The 19,714-nt window shown below is 47.6% G+C and overlaps 1 non-coding gene across 1 annotated transcript; it reads right to left on the bottom strand.

The window, feature by feature from the left end:
• Window positions 1–302: 302 nt before the first annotated feature.
• Window positions 303–432, bottom strand: LOC119258349 (small nucleolar RNA SNORA31). Its single transcript, XR_005128213.1, has one exon. It is a non-coding gene; the product is annotated as a small nucleolar RNA SNORA31 (small nucleolar RNA).
• Between the last annotated feature and the right edge of the window lie 19,282 nt (window positions 433–19,714).

Below are 19,714 nucleotides of genomic sequence, written 5' to 3'. Positions count from 1 at the left end.
ATTTATACAAGCACTGGGTACAGTCAGAAGCATGGGAGGGTGAGAGAATTCACCAGAGCCAGAGCGGGGAGCAGAGCAGGCAGAGGGACCAAAGTACACTGCTGAGGGAGCAGCGGGCGGCAGGAGAGGTCTGTGCGCCATGTGGGGCCCTCCTCCGGTGGCCGAGGAGCAGCCAGGGATCGAACCGGCGCTGTAGAGGCTGCGGGCAGCCTCGCAACCCAGTGCTCAACCGCTGGGCCACCGGGGAGGCCCTGTATTAATGCTTTTCAAATAGTAAAGCACTTAACATTTCTAAACTGCATTTGTATATTCCCCTAGTCAGTCTAGGCTGCCACATAGTGCAGAAAGTGCAGGGATTTTTGTTCCCATTTGCATCCTAGTGCAAGTCTAAACAACAGCAGCAAATTATTTAAGGTCTATCAGTGGATGCAGCTTTTGCCATTTTATTTGTTTGTTTGAAGGTTAGTCTTTATTGATTTATAGACACTCTGATAGGGGAGAAATTAAGTTCCTTTTTTGATTTTCTGAATTTAACAATTATTTTCCCTGTTAGTCTTCTGAATTTGCTTACAGCTGTTTTCACTATCAAGAATTAAAAAAAAAATTAGCTTAATTTATCAGTTTTAAATTTTATGGCTTTTGGAGGCCTCCCTGGTGGCACACAGAGTAACATCTCAGTGCTGTCAGGCTATGGCTGGCCACTTTGGAATGGATTAAATTCCTGGCCAGAGAGCTGGCCTGTGGGGCGCAGCAGACCTCTCCTGTCTCGCCTGCTCCTCCTCTCAGCAGTGTATTTCAGTAAATCTAACTGTTCTGCTTCCCACTCTATTCTGGTGAATCCTCTCACCCCCAACACCTCTGGCCTACACCCCAGTTCTTATATGCATAAATAAATAGAAATAAATCTTTAAAAAAATTTTTTATGGCTTCTGGATTTGGGTCACATTCAGAAATACTTTTTTTCCCTCCAAAATTACATAGGAATTTTCTTGTGATTTTTTTTCTTTTTAAAAAAGTTTTTGCATAGAAGAACTGGGGTGCAGGCCAGAGGTGTGGGGGTAGGGTGAGAGGATTCATCAGAGACAGAGTGGGAAGCAGAACAGGCAGCTCCACTGAAATACACTGCTGAGGAGAGCAGTGGGAGAAATAGGAGAGGTCTGCTGAGCCATGTGTGGGTTAGCTCACTGTTCAGGGATTGAATCTAGGCTACGGAGGTGACTGTCTTGAGATCCAAACCCTAGGTCACCTGGAAGACCCATAATTTTTTCTTATTCTGTAGCAGGTAGAATGGGCAAAGTCATTTCCACTGTTAGTTATTTTGGAATGGGTTGCTCTGGGAGGGAAACCTCAGGAGCGTGATATCTGCCTCTCTTCATTCCAACTCCTGATTTAAGGGTACCCAGAGGGGGCCTTCTGGGTATTTGAAATTAAGCTGACATACGCTGCATGGAGATAGGCTGGGGCCAAGATTTATGGGAACCAGGTAAGAAGCCACAGAGAGTACCTGTGGGGGGACCAAGCTTGCAAGTCCCTTGGCTCTGCTAGCCGCACTAGGGTTGGTGTCTTTCTAAGCCACCTCTAAGTACTCCCAGGTGTGCTCCAAATGTACCGCAACACGCTGCTGCAGTCTGGCAGGGAACCCTAGGAGGAACTAAAAGATGGGATCCCTGGCTTCTGCACACCCAGTGCTCTTGCAGACCTGCTGAGTTCGCCCTGACTTGGTCACATTCTGTCCTTTCTGTTAATTGTGCACCTCGAATGACCAAGAACCTGTCCCAACTTCTCCTCATTCCCTGTGGAATACTTGTTCTTAAATACTTGTCCTGTCCTAAAGTGCTGAGGCAAACAAAGCAGAATCTCTGGGATCCTGTCGCTAGAAGCTGTGCAATTGTTAGGGGGAAAGGATGTCCTGAGCTAATTCCATGCAGGCTTTGTGGACTCCACCCTCACTCCAGACCAAAGCCATCAAGACATTGGGAAAGACAAATCCCATCACCACCAAAGGGAAGGTGGCTGGGACCTGAGGGTGGAGTTAAGCAGCCAGGTTTGGTATAAAAACCAGACATGTGGGCCTTGGGGGGCTCGCTCTCTCCTCGCTTCCTGGCTTCACAGCTCCTGGCTCTCGGCCAGCTCTCAGAGTGCCATTTTGGGATTCCTGATCTGCGGATCGGGTAGGACTCATTTAAAACTTTGTCTCCCACTTTTCTCCCTGAGCTGTGCATTTCCTCATTTCCCCTTCCCTTGTAAATAAACCTTTTTTTAACCTTTCGTGTGTGCCTGCAGTAGAGCATTGATAAGCCCTTTTAAGCGTGCAGGTGAGGACCCAGTCAGGCAACCCGTTTTGTATCGGGGCTGCCCTATAACACTATGAGAAGACATCTCCTAGGGGTGCCCAGAGCAGACTCCTCCCTGCTCGCATTCTTCAAGGCTTTTTGTGAGAGCCTGGGCTTCTACCCTCTCCCTCCCTCCTTCCCTCCCTCCCTTCCTTTCTCTTCATTTTTATTTAATTTATTTAGCTATTTTAAACAAAGTTTTATTCATTTACCAAACTATATAACTTTTGGGGAATGTACATCATAACCTCTTTGTGTGTATAAGCCTCACCTCCCCCACCACCAAAGTTCTCTTGACTTTCCCATTCTCAGGCTAAGGATGTCTGCTGTTCCCTCCCTTCCCCCTCTCCTCTCTGTGGTAACCATTTTATTTCTCACAGACTTGTAACAGGGTGGTCCCCAGGGATTGGGCAGGTTCCAGGTTCCCTGCCCCACCCTAAAGAAGGGTGGAGCTGGGCAGAGAGAAGAAGCTAGAGAAGAATAGGAAAAAGCTGAAGATCAAGAAGGAGACTTGGGGGAGGCACAGTGAGCAGAGAGATGTCTGCAAAAGCTATTTTAGCTTCTTGGTCTTGGACTTGTACCAGGGACTAGGGGGACATGGAAGGACATGCTTGAAGCTGATGTGGGTGAGAGGTCTAAGGGGAAGCTGACAACAGCAGCTTTTATCTTGATGTTGATTTTGCTCTTTTCCTTCCAGATTTGCTTGGCCCCTTCCCTTATACCTCTTTCCTATGGGTCCCAATCAGAAGGTGCCTTAGGCTTGTGGCAGGCTTTTGCACCTCAGCAGCCCTGCTTTGATCCAACCCTGTTGGGCTCGCATTTACCTAAGAGGGGATGAGTAACTTTGGGTGCTTGATTTGAAAACTATAGTCTTTCTTTTTCTCTTCTCTTTTCTCTATTGCACACTAATTATATTAAATTTATTTCTATTGAAGGGCTTATGCACTAGAGTGTGTTTTTTCTTGATATGGTGAATGGCATAACCCATTTAGAGCAGACAGGTTTGGGGATTCCTGGGGTTCTCCTCACCCTGCCTTGTAACAGACTCAGTTTTTTTTCCTTAAATATTTATATATTTATGCATACAAGAACTGGGGTATAAGTCAGAGGTGCGGGGGGTGAGTGGATTCACCAGAGACAGAGTGGGGAACAGAACAGGCAGATTGACTTAAGTACACTGCTGAGGGGAGCAGCGGGTGAGTCAGGAGAGGTCTGCTTTCTGGCCGGCTGGGGATTGAACTGGTGCTACAGAGGCTGTGGAGCGCTTCATAGGTTGCGACTTAACCCCTTGTGCCACCAGGGAGGCCCAGACTCAGTTATTTTTGATGTGATATGTTACATTATTTCCTTTGGTTATTTAGAGTCTGCATTTCTTTTTTTTTTTTAAATTGAGAAATGTTCTGTATATAAAAGATACACAAGTTTTATGAGTTTTTGACTTTTAGAAATGAGTACACCCTTAGAACTCAGATGCCAGTCAAGACACGGAACTTTTCGGTCATCATAGATAGATCCAGTGTGAACCCTGTTGATTACCCTCCTCCCGCCACAAATCCATTATTCTTGTATCCTATAACCTTTGCTTAGTTTTGCTTGTTACAAAACTAAGAAAAAAGGAACTCATTTGGGATAGCTTCCTTTACTGAGAACATTTTTTGAGGTTCATCCACGTGGCTATATGTATTCATAGTTCCTTCCCTTTTATTGTACACTGGGAAATGTAAGTTCATAGTAATGAATTCCTGGAGATATAACCCCATAGGAGTAATAGAACAATCAATATAATCACAATTTGTTTATCCACCTATCTACTGATGGACATGTGAGTTGTTTCTAGGTTTGGGTTATTACAAGTAAAGTTACTATCAACATTTTCGTACAATATATGAGGTCATTTATTTTTATTTTTTAAAAGATTTATTTATTTATTTATTTATTTATTTATTTATTTTTTTTATAGAGGCATGCTTTATTTATTTGTTTGCTGGTTTGTTTGTTTGTTTTGTTTATACATGCACTGGGTACAGTCAGAAGCGCGGGAGGGTGAGAGAATTCACCAGAGCCAGAGCGGGGAGCAGAGCAGGCAGAAGGACCGAAGTACACTGCTGAGGGGAGCAGCGGGCGGCAGGAGAGGTCTGCACGCCATGTGGGACCCTCCTCTGGTGGCCGGGGAGCAGCCGGGGATCGAACCGGCGCCGCAGAGGCCGCGGGCAGCTTCGCAACCCAGCGCTCAACCGCTGCGCCACCGGGGAGGCCCCAAAAGATTTATTTTTTTATGCATATAAGAATTGGGGTAGAGGCCAGAGGTGTGGGAGGTGAGAGGATTCACCAGAGACAGAGTGGGGAACAGAACAGGCAGATTGACTGAAATGCACTGCTGAGGGGAGCAGCAGGTGAATCAGGAGAGGTCTGCTGTGCCATGTGGGTACCTCCCTGCCGGGGGATTGAACTTGTGCTGCAGTGGCTGCGGATTACTTTATAGGTTGCATCTCAACCCCTTGCGCCACCAGGGAGGCCCCTGAGGTCATATATTTTGATTTCTCTTGTTTAATACCCAGGAGTAGATTTGTTAGGACTTCACTTAAGCGTATAAAGAACATATATGACATTTGACATATATAAATATATAGTTTATATGCCGCTGAAGCAAACACATCATGTATAAATATATATGATCTATTATATATTATATGTAATATTATATATATTTATATATATATATGCTAAACTTTTTTTGGGAAGAGAAAAGGGAGATTTATTAAAATATACTGCTGAGAGGAGCAGCGGGCCTCCTGTGCCTACATGCTTAACTTTACACATATTTATTTATATATATTTTTACATAGAAAGTCACATACATAAACAACCTGCCGTATGTTATATGTGACATTTGACATAAATTATGTATATCTATGCATCACATAAACATATATTTATATACATTCATATAGATATGTATGTGTACAATATACACAAATAGATTTGTACATATAAGTTTATGGATGTATTTGCATGTTTTATATATGTATATATTGATGTTACATATAGAGTCATATATCATAAACACAACCTGTCAAAAATTGTTTTCCAAGATGGTTATGCCATTTTACACAACTGTTTGCAGTTATGAGTTCTCATGATCGGCCTCCCTGGTGGTGCAAGGGGTTAAGATGCAACCTATGAAGCTATCCGTAGCCTCTGCAGCATGAGTTCGATCCCTGGCTGGCCAGGGAGCTACTCACATGATGCAGCAGACCTCTCCTGACTCTCCCACTGCTCCCTTGAGCAGTGTATTTCAGTAGATCCGCCTGTTCTGCTCCCCACTCTGTCTCTGGTGAATCCTCTCACCACCCCCACAACTCTGGCCTGTACCCCAGTTCTTGTATGTATAAATAAATAAATCTCTAAAAAAATTAAAAATAAAAAGAGTTCTCATGATAGTCATGTTGTGGTTATTTTTTTAAAAGATTTATTTATTTATTTATACAAGCACTGGGTACAGTCAGAAGTGCAGGAAGGTGAGAGAATTCACCAGAACCAAAGTGGGGAACAGAACAGGCAGACTGACAAAATACACGGCTGAGGGGAGCAGCAGGCGAGACAGAAGAGGTCTGTTGTGCCATGTTGGACCCTCACCAGTGGCTGGGGATCAAACCGGCACTGCAGAGGCTGCAGACAGCTTCGTAGCCCAGCGTTCAACCACTGTGCCACCAGGGGATGCCCCATGTTGTGTTTTTAATTTAATGCACCTTGGAAAGTTTTCCACATCAACACCCACAGATCCACTTCATTTCCTGTAATGGCTGCCCAATCTTTCACTAGATGAGTCATAATTTATTTAACTATCTATTGATGGACATTATGTTGTTTCCATCTTTGACACTGCAGCGACAATCCTACTAGCTCATGAATTTTTTTTTTAAGATTTATTTATTTATGCATTCAGGAGCTGGGGTACAAGCCAGAGATGCAGGGGGTGAGAGGATCCACCAGAGACAGAGTGGGGAACAGAACAGGCAGACTGACTGACTGAAATACACTGCTGAGGGGAGCAGCGGGAGAGACAGGAGAGGTCTGCCTTGACATGTGGGTTTCTCCCTGGCCAGCCGGGGATCGAACTCATGCTGTAGAGGCTGTGGACTGCTTCACAGTGCAGTGCTTAACCCCTTGCGCCACCAGGGAGGCCCAAGCTCATGAATCTTTCTGCAAACGATATAAGTATATCTTTAGGGTAAGCTCCTTAAAGTGGAATTGCTAGGTCAAAGGATATGTGCACTTTAAAATTTTGATTGATATTGACTATTCAGATAACACATCAAATGAGCTCTTGTCAGAAACACGGAGGGTCCCAGAGCAGCCTCCCATACCACATATCCCAGCATGCCTCTGGGAAATGCTCATCACTTTTTCACATTCGGTCTGACTTGCTGATGAGTCTCAAGATGTCTCTCATTGGCACTATCTTTCTAAAATTACATTTAATTCTATAGAATGGGTGCATCATCATCTGCTTAGTGATGTCCCTATTGATAGATCCTTATTGAGGATCCTCTAACATGGAGCTTTGCAGGTAATCTTGCAAAGGGCATTTCAATAAATGGGTCAGCTTGTGCTTTTGTGCAAACAATTGCCTAAGTAAATGATAATAACGGCTAACAACGAGCTCTTGCCATGACCCAGGCACAGCTTTAAGTCCTTGTGATGAATGTTCTCAAAAGTCTTGTGAGCTAGGTTTTATTATTATTAGGTTAATTTTACAGATGTGAAAATTCAGACACACAGGTAAACAATATTTCCAGGGTCCTAGAGCAGATAAACTATCAGGTTAGAGTTAAAACACTTAATGTCACTACGTTACAGGGCAGGGAGAGGGGCACTCCAGAACCCCTAAACCTGCCCACTCTAAATAGGTTCTGCCATCTGCCTCATTAAGACAATAATACTGTAGTGTGTAAGACCCTTAATGGAAAGGAACTTTAATACAATTAGTGTGCAACAAAGAAAAGGCAAAGAATATAATTCCCAAATCAAGCACCCTAAGTTACCCATCCCCTTGTAGGTGAATACCCAGCCAAACAGGCTTGGTCCAAAGCAGGACCATGGAAGCTGGAAAGCCTGCCACAAGTATCTTCTGGTGGGGACCCATAGAAAAGAGTCAGAAACAGTTAGACAAGTCTGGAAGGAAAAGAGCAAAATCAAAATCAAGATAAAAGTTGCCATTGTTACAGGGCAGGGAGAGGGGCAGCCCAGACCCCGCAAATCTGCCTGCTCTAAATAGGTTCTGCCATCTGCCACATCAACACAAAACATGAGACTTTAATGGGAAGGAATTTTAATACAATTAGGAAACAATACAGGAAAGGCAAAGAATATAGTTTCTAAATCAAGCACCCAAAGTTACCTGTCCCCTCGTGGGTAAAAGTCCACCCAAGCAGGATTGGCCCAGAGCAAAGCCCCAAAACCTGTCACAAGTCTAAAGTATCTTCCAGGGGGTGGACCCATAGTAAAGGATCAGAAACAACAAGACAAGTCTGGGAGGAAAAGAGCAAAATCAAAATCAAGATAAAAACCACCATTGTCACCTCCCCATGGGTCTCACCTACATGTGTCACCCAGTCCACCATCAAAAGGCAAGTGTGATTTCTTCACATGTCTCTTGGCTCCATGTGCCTCCTCCAGGTCTCCTTCTGCCTCTCCATCCTGCTTCCTTCCTTCCTCAGTCTGCTCTGCAGCTCTTCTCTCCCCATAAGCTCCACCCTCCCTTGGGTGGGGCAGGAAACCTGGAAATTCCCCTTTTCCTGGGGACCACCCTGTTACACCATTATTAACCTCCCTATGGTTCTCTCTGCCACATCTATTTTGACCTGTCCAGGACCAAAAAGCAAGGGAAGCTTTTTCATTGTCTCTCTGTTTCATGTGCCTCCTCCAGGTCTCCTTCTGGCTCTCCATCCTGCTTCCTCCCTTCTCTAGTCTCTTCTCCAGCTTCTTCTCCCTGCTCAGCTCCACCATCCTTTGGGTGAGGCACGGAAACTAGAACCTCCCATTTTCCTGGGACCACCCTGGTATAGCTACAGTCAGTGCCCTGACCACTCTGCTGAAATAAATGCCTGGAGTTCCCATGGGAGGATTTTGTTTCAAAAGGTGCCCACTTTTCAAAGTGAGACATGGTCAAATTACTCTCCTAGAAGGCTGTGTCATTCTGTTACCTTAGGGCAGGAGTGAAGGATATTTCCCTGCCAGGAATGTCTTTTTTTTTAAAAAAAAAATATTTATTTTATTTATTTATGCATACAAGAACTGGGGTATAGGTCAGAGGTGCGGGGGGAGAGAAGATTCAATAGAGACAGAGTGGGGAGCAGAACAGGTGGATCTACTGAAATACACTGCTGAGGGGAGCAGAGGGCAAGGCAGGAGAGGTCTGCTGTGCCATGTGGGTTAGCTTCCTAGCTAGGGAATCAAACTCATGCTCCAGTGGCCACCAATAGCTTGATAGTACTGAGACTTTAACCCCTGCACCACCATGGAGTCCCCCAGGAGTGCGTCCTTCATTTCTATATCTTGAGTGCCAGGGACATGGGAATGAATACACTCAGGTAGGTGCAGCATAGAGCAGTGAGGTGCCTGAGGCCAGAGGTGCCTGTGGCCTGAGGTGCCCATCTGATGGGTGGATGACGGTTTGGAGAGATGGTCCCTAGGCTACTTCAGAGTGGCCACTTCATGCTTGGCAGTGTCCTGTCTTGAAAACTCATTCACTGAACTCAAGTTGTTATAGGGCAGCCCCCATACAAAACGGGGTGCCTGACTGTGGGTCCTCACCTGCGCGCTTAAAAGGACTTATCAATACTCTACTGCAGGCACACACGAAAGGTTAAAAAAAGGTTTATTTACAAGGGAAGGGGAAATGAGGAAATGCACAGCTCAGGGAGAAAAGTGGGAGACAAAGTTTTAAATGAGTCCTACCCGATCCGCAGATTAGGAATCCCAAAATGGCACTCTGAGAGCTGGCCGCCAGCCAGGAGCTGTGAAGCCAGGAAGCGAGGAGAGAGCGAGCCCCCCAAGGCCCACGTGTCTGGTTTTTATACCAAACCTGGCTGCTTAACTCCACCCTCAGGTCCCAGCCACCTTCCCTTTGGTGGTGATGGGATTTGTCTTTCCCAATGCCTTGATGGCTTTGGTCTGGAGTGGAATTAGCTGCATGGTCTGCATGGAATTAGCTGCAATGGTCTGCATGGAATTAGCTCAGGACATCCTTTCCCCCAACAAAGTGTTGAATGTTCCTTATTTTTTCACTCAGATTCCTTCAGGCATCTGCTTAAGTGTCAATCCCTCTTATAAAACAGGTTTTCCCTGAGCCCCCTGCAGTAAGATCCCCCACCTTACCCTACACTCTTTGTCCCACTTTGCTAATTCTTGCCAAAGCATCTCTCCTTTTCTGGCATCTATTTAATATTTATTACCAGTCTCCAGTCTCTTCTGCCTCCTCCGCCTGCCCCCCCCCCCCCAACAATATATAAACCTCGCCATATGCAGGGGCTTTGCTTTGGGCTCTCATTTCTCCCCAGAGCCAAGGACATTTCCCGGCACTAGCAGGCACATTATCACTGTTTGGTGAACAGGCCACTTATTATTCACGGTTCCCGGAGCTGAAGGGTGCAGCCGCCCTGGAGATACAGAACTTGCCCTGAGGGCCCAACCAGAAACCTGCTTGGGCCTGGACTCCAGCTTCCTCTCCCCTTTCGGAGCTAAAAAACGGGCCGGTCGCGCGGGTCTCAGGGGCCAGCCCGCCCGGCCCGCAGCGCCCTCTGGCAGGCCTCGGGGGCTCGGCCACGCGCTGGGCCTCTGCGCGCTGGAAACCCGCAAGCCCCGGGGCCTGTTTTCTCCCACTTTCGGACACTTCTGCTTTCACTCGGGCTAGTAGAGGGGGATGGTAAGAGGGTGGTAGGGGGGTGGGGGGGTGGGGGGGTAGAGGGGGAGCTACGCTGGGAGGCCCGCGCGGCATGGGGGCAGAAGGTAGGAGTTCTGGAGCGGGCCCTCACGGCATCACCCGCCAGACACGCTTTTTCTAAAGCGAGGGCCCTCATTTTGCAGGGGCTTGTTTCACCGGCCGGTGGTCCCCGACCCAGCTCTGGTCTCATCTTGCGTGCCTTCTCCCCCCGCGAGGCGAGGGGCTGCGAGGTCAGAAGGCGGAGGCGAGGACCTTGGCCGTGTCCTGCTTGGGGCCCGACGTCCCTCGGTCTCTGCTACTAGGACTCTGGGGTCAAAGCAGGTGGGGCCTTGAGGCTTGGGGTCGCGCTTCTCCACCGCCCGCAGGCGCTGGACACGCCCCCTCCACCTGTGCGCCGGGCCGCGCGGCTCCGCCAGCCCCGCAGGTGAGAACCCGCGGCCGCGCGAGCAGAGGTCAGGGCGCCACCTGGCGGTCGCGGCCGAGACGCACCTTCGTAGCCCTGAGGGCTGCCGGATGCAGGTGTTGCGTCTCCTCTCATCCGCCCCTAGGACGCGACCCCCACCACCGCCCCCATCCATCTCACCAGGTGCTTGGAGGCCTGGTTCATTGGAAATAGGCACGATGCCAGTGGAGCTGTTACAGGGCAACCCCACTCTAAAAGGGGTTGCCTGACCTTGGGGCCTCACCCGCACGCTTAAAGGGGACTTACCCTGCAGGCACACACAAAAGGTTAACAAAGGTTTATTCACAAGGGAAGGGGAATGAGGAAATGTACAACTCAGGGAGAAAAAAAGGTAGATAAAGTCTTAAATGCATCCTACCTGTTCTGCTGACCTGGAATCTCAATGGCACGCTGAGAGCTGGCCAAGAGCAGAGAAGCCAAGAGCAGAACCCCAAGGCCCACGTATGTGGTTTTATACCAAACCTGGCAGCTTAACCCCACTCTCAGGTCCCAGCAGCCCTCCCTTTGGTGGTGATGGGATTTGTCATTCCCAATGTCTTGATGGCTTTGGTCTGGAGTGGGGGTGGCGTCCACAAAGCCTGTATGGAATTAGCTCAGGACATCCTTTCCCCCCTAACAGATCCAGGTTTGAAAAGCTGAGGAAGGAGAACAGGATGGTTCCTGTTGGTGTGGTCACTCATTTGTCTGCCCTCGTGGAAGGTGTGAGGGCTCCTTTGTCCTCTCTTCCCACCGCTCCCCCATCTACATTGTTCTTTTTGTCCTGCCTTTGATAAAGTGTGTGATGATAAAAAAAGAAAAGCGTACTTTTTATAAAGACAAAAAGCAGAAAGGGTTTCTGGTGGAAGGCCTCCCCTTCCCTGGCAGGTAGAGGTCTGTGCTCACTTGAAGTTCAGGTTTGTCTTTTCTCTTCTCTTGATCCTGGCAGGACCCTTGACCAAAGTTCAGGTCCACCCCCCTCCCTGATGTTGGCAGGACTGGCCAGAACCATGCTGGAGGCAGCACTAGAACTGAAGGAGTGAGGAGAGAAGGAGAGGAAGAGGTATCCCACAAGATTTTTTTCTTTTTTCATAAATTTATTAAAATATTTTTATCCTATTATAAGGGTTTTGCCTCCTCAAAGAATTTTATTTGACTGTAGTATTTTTTTAAGATTTATTTTTATTTATTTATACAAGCACTGGGTACAGTCAGAAGCGCGGGAGGGTGAGAGAATTCACCAGAGCCAGAGCAGGGAGCAGAGCAGGCAGAAGGACCGAAGTACACTGCTGAGGGGAGCAGCGGGCGGCAGGAGAGGTCTGCATGCCATATGCGACCATGTGGGACCCTCCTCCGGTGGCCCGGGAGCAGCTGGGGATAGAACCAGCGCTGCAGAGGCTGCGGGCAGCTTTGCAACCCAGCGCTCAACCACTGCGCCACCGGGGAGGCCCTTTTTTTTTTTTTTTTTTTTTTTTTAAAGATTTATTTATTTATGCAGACAAGAGCTGGGGTACAGGCCAGAGGTATGGGGGGTGGTGAGAGGATTCATCAGAGACGGAGTGGGGAACAGAACAGGCAGACTGACTGAAGAACACTGCTGAGGGTGTAACAGGGTGGTCCCCAGGGAAGGGGGAGGTTCCAGGTTTCCTGCCCCACCCAAATGGAGGGTGGAGCTGAGCAGGGAGAGAAGCTGCAGAGAAGACTGAGGAAGGAAGCAGGATGGAGCCAGAAGGAGACCTGGAGGAGGCGCATGGAGTGGAGAGACACGTGAAGAAACTGCGCTTGTCTTTTGGTCGTGGACTGGGTGACACAGATGTGGGTGAGACCCGTGGGGAGGTGATAATGGCAGCTTTTATCTTGATTTTGATTTTGCTCTTTTCCTTCCGGGCTTGTCTGGTTGTTTCTGACCCTTTTCTGTGGGTCCCCACTGGAAGATGCCTTAGACTTGTGGCAGGCTTTGGGGCCTTGCTCTGGGCCAATCCCATTTGGATGGAGTTTTACCCACGAGGGGACGGGTAACTTTGGGTGCTTGATATAGAAACTATATTCTTTGCCTTTCCTGTATTGTTTCCTAATTGTATTAAAGTTCCTTCCCATTAAAGTCTCATATGTTTTGTGTTGACGCGGCAGATGGCAGAACCCATTTAGAGCAGGCAGGTTTTGGGGAGATCTGGGGTGCACCTCTCCCTGCCCTGTAACAGTGGGACACTGAGTATCAATATTTGAATCTGTCCCACCAGGTTCTTTTGTGCAGAGAAGTCATGAACACCTATTGCAGAAATTGGGCCTGGAAAGCATGAGGACCTCCCTTGTGCAGTGTGTAGACTGACCAACAGGAAATATACAACCTAAAGGAAATCAAGTAGCTATAAAATAAGCTGTGGGAAAAACTAGCAAATATATTTCCCCTCTCAGCATGACATTAGCCATTTCCCCTCTCATTTTGAAGTAGCTTACAGTGAGTACTTCCTTAATTATTTAATTAGAAATACAAAAGAGTGAATGGTGTAGATCTCATTTAGGCATTAAGCATTTGGTGAGCACCTGCTGAGTGCTGGGCATTATGCCTGGCAGCCAGCAGCTCCATTCATTGTAATTCCTGCTGTTGGCCAGGACAGCCACAGAGCTGGACAGGCAGAACCGGGAACTATATCAGGAGGGCAATGACAGAGACCTATCCTGAAGGTCACAGAGTCCAGAGACAGTGACCAGCCACAAACCAGGGAAGTGAAACACCAGAGTGAAGTCTGTGGCTGAATGGATGCTCCCACACTTGGTCACTGTGGCCTCTAAGTACTTGGGAAAGCCAGCCCCTTGAAGGGAGCCAGCCAGGCTCCCAGATACCATTGGTTTCCCTATTTTCCTTTCCTGTTCCACCAATCCAGTGAAATGAGAGAAACTTCCATTTAGAGACTCTTAGTGTCGAAATATCCCTTTTTTTTTGCAACTGACCATAGAATTGGTTTTGCTAACATCCTGATAAACCAAAGTAAGGACTGACAGGTCTCTGCTGTTTTCCCCCAATAACTAGGGGACACTTCCTGGGTTTATGAACTCTGGAAACCACCACACTAGACAATGGCCTAGGTCCTCAGTGTAAGCAGGTATCTTTGAGAACCCTAGCTTCTGCCCCCAGATTTGTCTCCACTCTGTCCATCTGTGGGCTGGTTGAAAACAATCACTTGGGCCTCCCTGGTGGTGAAAGGGGTTAAGCACTGCACTATGAAGCAATCCACAGCCTCTGCAGCATGAGTTTGTTCCCCGGCCTGCCAGGGAGAAACCCACATGGTGCAGCAGACCTCTCCTGCCTCGCCTGCTGCTCCCCTTGTAACAGGGTGGTCCCCAGGGAAGGGGGAGGTTCCAGGTTTCCTGCCCCACCCAAATGGAGGGTGGAGCTGAGCAGGGAGAGAAGCTGCAGAGAAGACTGAGGAAGGAAGCAGGATGGAGCCAGAAGGAGACCTGGAGGAGGCGCATGGAGTGGAGAGACACGTGAAGAAACTGCGCTTGTCTTTTGGTCGTGGACTGGGTGACACAGATGTGGGTGAGACCCGTGGGGAGGTGATAATGGCAGCTTTTATCTTGATTTTGATTTTGCTCTTTTCCTTCCGGGCTTGTCTGGTTATTTCTGACCCTTTTCTGTGGGTCCCCACTGGAAGATGCCTTAGACTTATGGTAGGCTTTGGGGCCTTGCTCTGGGCCAATCCCATTTGGATGGAGTTTTACCCACGAGGGGACGGGTAACTTTGGGTGCTTGATGTAGAAACTATATTCTTTGCCTTTCCTGTATTGTTTCCTAATTGTATTAAAGTTCCTTCCCATTAAAGTCTCATATGTTTTGTGTTGACGCGGCGGATGGCAGAACCCATTTAGAGCAGGCAGGTTTTGGGGGGATCTGGGGTGCACCTCTCCCTGCCCTGTAACACCACCACTGACCAACAGATAAGAATCTCGGGGCAGGGAAGGGGGGCGTAGCGAGAACTGATCCTTGGCTTTTGTACCAATTTTTTTTTTTTTAATCCTTGTCACCCAGTGATTCTAATGCGCTACAGTTGATGAGAACCTGTAGCTCAGAAGCATCGTTTGTTTGGTGTTTGAGCAGCTGAGAGAGGTAGGGGGAAGTAGAGGATGTTGAGGGCAGACTGGGATTCAAGTCCTGCTCCACAGTGTCCTGTAGGTTTAAGCGTTTGGTTTTGTCTTTTCTAAATTGGGGGTAATGATGCCTCGGATGCCTCATAGGGTTCTTGGGAATTGTCTGACTCCCTGGCACAGAAGATGTGCTCAGTATGGTTAGTTTTATGTGTCACTTGTTAGCCTGTGGTACCCAGTTGTTTGTCAAACAGCATTCTAGATGTTGATATGAGATTACATTTTAGATGTGATTAATATTTAAATCAGTAGACTTTGAGTAAGGCAGATTATCTGCCAATAATGTAAATGGGCCTCATCCAAATAGCCAAAAGTCTTAGAAAAACTTAGGTCCCCCAAAGAGGAAGGAATTCCTCTTCCCAACTGCCTTTGGACTCTACATTGCAATCTGGACTCTGGCTGCTGGAATTTCCCGCCTACTGGCATGCCTTGCAGATTTCAGGATTTTACACTTGCCAGCCTGCATTATCATGGAGTCAATTCCTCCATATAAATCTATTGTCTGCTCTCTCTCTCTCTCTCTCTCTCTCTCTCTCTCTTTCTCTCTCTCTTGCTCTCTCCTTTCCCCTCCCCCTTTCATTCTCTTTTGGTTCTCTTTTTCTGAAGAAACCTGATTAACAATACTCAATAAATGATGGCTATTGTAGTTACCTTCCAACACAGTAGTGGCTGTGACTGGTTTGGGACAATAAATAAGCTCATGGGCTGGGGCAAAAGGCATTAGCCCAAGGAAAATTGTAATGAACTTCCACTATAAAATTCCTGAGTGTGAAGTTCAAGTGTAAAGATAAATACTTGGCTCAAAAATCCTTACCACTTTCTTTATTAGAAACATGGAGGTGGGGGGCCTCCTTTGGTGGCACAGCAGTTGAGTGCTGGGCTACGAAACTGCCCGCAGCCTCTGCAGCGTGGGTTCGACCCCAGCATGCAGACCTCTCCTGCAGTGCCCGCTGCTCCCCTCAGCAGTGTATTTTGTCAGTCTGCCTGTTCTGTTCCCCGCTCTGGCTTTGGTGAATTCTCTCACCCTCCCCCGCTTCTGACTGTACCCAGTGCTTGTATAAATAAATAAATCTTTAAAAAAAAAAAAAAGAAACATGGAGGGGGTGTCTTGCAGCCTAGGGCATAGGAGGGGGGTGGGGGAGGCCTGACTTTGGCTCTGGGCTGTGTTTCATTAACTCACTGTGAGATCTTGGGCAAGTCTACTGCCTCCTTTTTTTTTTTTTTTTTTTTTTTTTGGCTTCCTAATGGAACTCAGAGCCTCTGAATCAAGAGTTTGCTTCCACTTGCAAAGCAGCCTTCCCACTAATTTGTTTATTTACTTGCTGGAGTTTGGATTCTGATTCCTAAGTGGTTCCAGGTTAGGGCCCTGATATGTATGCTTAGAAAAGAGGCCACATGCTTGAATTGTGGCTGGGCCATCCCAACTTGGGAAGATGTCTCAGAACTCACTCCCAGCTGCGTCCAGTCTCCTAGGACAGAGGACCCAGAACGTGGAACAACAGCTGCTCCAACAGGTCCATACTGCAGGAACTTTCTTCCCAAGGGGCCTCAGGCACTTCAGGCTTGCCCTGGAGAGGCCAGAAACCACACACAGAAGGTGCAATGCTGTGGTCCTCTTCAGATGAATTCTGACTAATTCCCATCCTGCCTGACATCAGGGTCCTTGTGACATCAGTCTTCATACATGACTGCCAAGTGGCGTGCTGTCCTGGATTGTCCAGTCCTTTTGGGCTTGGCACCTCTGCCGTTTTGGTACCATGCTGGTAAACCTGGGAATCAAGTATCCAGCTGTAGCCTGTGCTCATCCTGTCTGAGCATCTGCTGCTTTGCCAGGGTACTCTCAGAAAAAGGTACTTTTAGATCCAAGATTTATGGTCTATGGGTGCTGAGAGTCCCCAGTTCTAACCCCTACTTCAGTGGCTTCAGTCTCCATCTGCCAAGTGTAAGACCTTACCTGGATGTAAAACTGCCACCCCACCCTTACTTCCCACCCCACAAGTGCTTCCAGAGTTCCCAGGGAGAGTTTCCTGAGAGGTCCCATCTCTCTCACTTTCTACTCCATCGGACTGCCCCGCCCCCTTGTGGAATTTGGCAGGCTGTGAAGCCACTTGAGGGCTGTGCCTCTTCACTATACCATTGCTGCCAGGCCTGTGTTAGCTGTGAGACCATTCTTTTGTCCAGTGGGCATCTGTCATCCTCTTCAAGCTGCAGGCCTTGAGGATCCGGGGGCCACGCAGTGGTGGTCTCTCTGCAGCTAGGCTGTGAGCTCAGCAGAGGTGGCAGGATGTTTCTTCCCTTGCTCACGGTTGCACCTGGTGATCTGGGCATGGATGAAATGCTGCTTGTGGTGCTAGGGCTCTTAGGACCCTCCTTATGGGGACTCTTTTGCATCAAACTATGGCTCCATAGGACCCTCACATGCTTCTGTGATGATCTAACCCCACAGATGGGCCCCACATATTGGTTAGGAGTCTGCTGATGTCAGGTAATGGAAATGCAACTGAGACTACCTATGATTTAAAAAAAAAGAAGTTTATTGGTTTATATCTTTGAAAACTCATGAGCGTCTTCAGGTATGGCTGCAACAAGAATCTCAGACACTGTGGTTAGAAATCAGTCTCTGTTCTGCTTTCCTTTGTGCTGACTTCACTCTCAGGCAGACTTTCATCACTTGGGTGCCCCCAAAAGTTTTAGGCTTCTGTTTTGCCTATAACTATCAGTTCTGGGGAAACTGTTAGCCCCTAATGAAAAGTCTAGAATTAGGACTCCTTGGTTTAATTCACTCGACTGCTACTGAAGCAGTCCCAGTAGTAGATGGGAATGAAATATACACCTCTCCCATGAGAGTGGAGGTGAGGGTGTGCATTGTTCTATCTGAACTACTGGACTGAGAGTGAGGGAGATGTAGTTCCCATAAAGCAAATTACGGTGCTCTTAGCAGGAGAGGAGGATAGAAGCCAGGTGGGAACAGAACTTCAGGTGTGTGCTGCATCTAGGCACATCTGAACCTTGCACAAGTGAGAACAAACTGAGACCCCAGTTCCCTCTCCATGTCAGTGCCAGTGCCAGAAGGCCTGAGTACCTGTCAGATGAGAGGCACAGAGAGTTCAGAGGCACAGAAGGCATGGGCTGGGAGTTGAGAAGAGAGGGAATGTTGGGTTTGGAGTTGTATCATAGAGCAAAATTTCTCAATTTTTAATGTGCATGTGACTCACTTGGGATCTTGTTAAAATTTGTGTTCTGATTCAAGGTCCTAGTGTAATAGGGCAAGGTGAGGGGCAGTCCAGGACCCCTAAACCTGCCTGCTCTAAGTAGGTTTTGCCTTCCACCACATCAAGATAAAACATACTCCAGTGTATAAGACCTTTAATGGAAAGGAACTTGGATACAATTAGTGTGCAACAAAGAAAAGACAAAAAATAAAGTTTTAAGTCAAGCACACAATGTTACCCGTCCCCTTGTGGGTAAATGCCCAGTCAAACATGGTTGGCCCAAAGCAGGGCCAGTGAGACATGAAGGCTTGCTCAAGGCAGCTCCTGGTGGGGACCCATAGAAAAGGGGCAGGAGGGGTCCAATACATCTGGGAGAGAAGGAGCAAAATCAAAATAAGATAAAAGCTGCCATTGTTAACCTCCCCACGGGTCTCTCACCCATGCCTGTTTCAACCACTCTGAGACTAAGAAGCAAGTGAGCAAGCCAGTTTCTTCACGTGTCTTTCTGTTTCACGTGCCTTCTCCAGGTGTCCTTCTTGCTCCCCATCTTTCTTCCTTCTTTCTCTAGTCTCCTCTCCAGCTTCTCCTCCTCTTTTTTTTTTTTTAAGATTTATTTATTTATGCATACAAGAACTGGGGTACAGACCAGAGATGTGGTGGGCAAGAGGATTATCAGAGTCAGAGTGGGGAACAGAACAGGCAGATTGACTGAAGTACACTGCTGAAGGGAGCAGCGGGCGAGTCAGGAGAGGTCTGCTGCACCATGTGGGTTGCTCCCTGGCCGGCCCGAGGATCAAACTCATGCTGCAGAGGCTGTGGATTGCTTCATAGTTTGGTGCTTAACCCCTTGCGCCACCAGGCAGGCCCTTCTCCTCCTCTTTGGTCAGCTCCACCCTTCCTTGGGTGGGGCAGGGAACTTGGACCTCCCCTTTCCCTGGGGACCACCCTGTTACAGTAGAGCAGTGGTTCTCTATCAAGGGCGATTCTGTTCTCCAGGAGACATTTGTCAGTGCCTGGAGACAATTTTAGTTGTCAAACTGAAGGAGGGGGCTATTGGCATCTCATGGGTAGAGGCCAGGAATTCTGCTAAACATCTCTGAACAGGAACAGCCCTTCACAACAAAAAACTAGCTGATCCAAACTATCAATAGTGCTACTATAGCCTGGAGAAAAGGGAGCCAAGAAAGCACATTCCAAGCAGTGGACTGGCCAAGAAAAGACCTGAAGGAGAAAGGAGTGTCTGGTTTACGGGGACCAGTTCAGAGGCAGCTTGGCAGGAGGTGAGAGTGTAGAATCTTAAAATATTAGATAGAATCTAATAGAATCTTAAAATATTAGAATCTTAGAATCTTAAAATATTAGATACTCTAGGTTGGAAGAAAGTTCAAAGGTCATCTTGAGCCTTGCAACTGAAAGTGTCTCCTGGTGAGTTAATTGCACTGCATCATCTGGGGAGGTTAGAAAAGAAGAGCTCAGGCCCCACCCCACACCTTCTGAATTAAAATCTACATTTGTTTAAGATCCAGAAGATTTGCCTGCACATTTGAACACTGGACTAGACTAGCTCCCTATGTAAGTTGTCCAGCTAGCTTGTATTTACTCAAAGCCAAATGTGTGGCCAGATTTGAATGAGATAGAG

The sequence above is a fragment of the Talpa occidentalis genome, unplaced genomic scaffold, assembly GCF_014898055.3.
Source record: "Talpa occidentalis isolate TD23 unplaced genomic scaffold, MPIMG_talOcc4v2.1 talOcc4.4, whole genome shotgun sequence".
NCBI lineage: Eukaryota > Metazoa > Chordata > Mammalia > Eulipotyphla > Talpidae > Talpa > Talpa occidentalis.
The sequence above is the reverse complement of the archived record's forward strand: the minus strand, read 5'-3'. Positions and strand labels throughout refer to the sequence as shown.